Below are 2,590 nucleotides of genomic sequence, written 5' to 3' on the forward strand. Positions count from 1 at the left end.
ATTTTCACCACATTATCATCCATAAAACAACTAAAATAAAGTTATAAATTGGAAATATAATGCAAAATTTTCCATTATTTTCTCTTGTGATAACTGAGAACTATTTCCATTCCGAACATTAGTAGTCAATAGTGCCACGATAAATTAGCCTTCAAACACCTTTTTAATACACCCTGTAACTCTCTTAATGTAAACAACCGAAATGATGTCAGGGGGATGTTAAGGGGAGGTGGTGTGACGTAAGGGGACGTAGGGGAGGGGAGGTCTCTGTGCGCTGGACAGAGGCTAGGGGACAGTTGCACCGCCATACTGTTGTGTTAAGTAAGAAATACTAAAGATCTGAATGCTAATACTTAACAATTGGTTGTAGTGTCATTGAGATAAATAACATAACATTATTACAGCCTGTCTGCTATAGTATGTGGACATTAGTCATGCTCTTCGTGTCAACTTTGGGCTAAACCTGAGCCATGACGAAATGTGCCTAGGCATGAAGAGAAATTGTATTTATGATTTTTTTTGTGTACGATACAAAAATATACTATACAATATTAATAGTGAAAATATGTGTGTAATGATCAGAGGTGATGCTTTTCCTGTTACGTAAGTGAGATTTGGTAAACAAGTAGAAAATTAGGTGATTGGACAGAAATGCGGCAGGCAAGACTATTGACTTTGTCTCACAATCCTAGTCACCACGCCACCACCACACCACACTCCATAAAGCCTGGCACTATAACATCTCTTAGACTTTGCTTGAGTATAAATAAAGCGGTAGAATTTTTCCTGTGTAACCAACTGTTTCAGCGTTACATTGTCACTGCAGGACAGGTAATATTCCCTCCACGTTAGGTGAATGAAAAGCGTCCATACTACACTAATTAATCTCATGTCAACGTTACCGGACCAGCTATTGAGTCAAATTATATCGTTGTGGTCCCAGGCTACTGTGTGTACCTCACGTCTCATCGAGTAACTTAAGAGGCTTCAGATTCACGTAGAGATACTTGCGGGGCTCACACCTCACGGAAATAATGGATTGACAACGCTGAGAGTACTAGTCGGAAATGTCCCCAACTGTACTTAAAAAATGAGATACTTTGGTTATATAATGAGGGACGAGGGGATAATAACAGAAATATTGATGGGCAAAGTTGAGGGTAAGAGGGCCAAGGGAAGGCGACGACTGGGGTGGATGATGAAATTAAAACCTTGGGGGATTGTTAAAAACAGTCCGAGAAAGTTTAGAGTGGAGGACTGTGGTCGCCAACCCTCATATATATGGGGACGGTACTCTTGATTGACTGAGGTTAGGTTCTTGATCATTTTTTGTTAGGTAAAAATATATTTCCTCCGCCATTTTTGGGATGTTCTTAATTAAACTGAAGAAGTTTTCTTCTATTGGAAAGTTTCCTAACTTGGCTCCTTAACCCGGACACCCGTTCTTAAATATTACTCCTAACATTTCTGTGATAATTAAATTAGGTTAGGTTTAATTTCGTCAGCGTTTTGCGTGTTTTACCTCACAATTTCCCTCTACCTCAGAGCCCTGCCCACTCTGTGCGATAAAATTTTAATTTTTAAGTGAAATCTCAAAGTAAAAAAAAAATCGAAAAATGCTATAAAGTGAAGTATTTTCCTCCATCTCCCTATATGCAAATAAATACAGAGTTCCATGGTTGACCTTTTTTTCGAATCTTTACCAAGTAAGGTTAGGTTCCGTTATATTAGGTCATGTTAGGTTAGGTAGGTTTAGTTGGTACCATGGTACTAAAGACTGCGATAATGATCTTAACAATTACTAAAATTAATTATTCACGACAAATTTCTGACAACGATGTAGGTTCAGGTCTAACCCTTGACTAAACTGATAATGACGAAAAGCAAGCAAAACCACCCAACCAAATTCAACTTTAAAATATCTCAGGATCTTTAGGTTTGGTTTAATTGGTTCGTTTTGTCTGTTGTCATTAAGGCCGCGCCCAAAAGCACATCGTTGCCAAAAATATGCACTAATGACTGTTTGCACTTACGGTATGACTAAGTGGTACAGGTGCTGGTGGTGGGTGGTCAGGTCCTCAGAGACTTGTCATTCATGTTCTTTACTTCTCTTAAAGTGGGTTTGTGCCTATAATCCCCTTGCCAGGTTAGTGTCCTCGTCAGTCAGTTCGAAGGCAGGGAAAAATTACTTCTCTTGTGAATGTGGATCACGTAAGCCTGGCGAGTTGTTAAGGTCAGTATGGATACAACATAGTGAGAGTTAAGCTTTTTGTTGGTATACAAGGTAATGTGACCGATACTGCACTCGACCACCTTTACTTCCCCAACTGAAAAGTTAGGTACACATTCACAACTGGGTGAACTAACTCTGCTGTATGTGATTCTTACACTTCACAAGGCTTATTATCTAGGTCCTGGGTGTCCATGACATCAAACCCTGGAATTTTTTTATTTCAAGGATACTTGATTTCTACAGTTGAATCAGTGAACCTCTAACTCATTTACCACTGAAGGCCATAGTTTGCACCACAACACTATTACCTGCAGCTTGTGTAACGTCTGGCTAGGACTCGGGGTTCAGTGCTGGTGT

This window comes from Homarus americanus, unplaced genomic scaffold (genome assembly GCF_018991925.1).
Source record: "Homarus americanus isolate GMGI-L3 unplaced genomic scaffold, GMGI_Hamer_2.0 scaffold23617, whole genome shotgun sequence".
Taxonomy (NCBI): Eukaryota; Metazoa; Arthropoda; class Malacostraca; order Decapoda; family Nephropidae; genus Homarus; species Homarus americanus.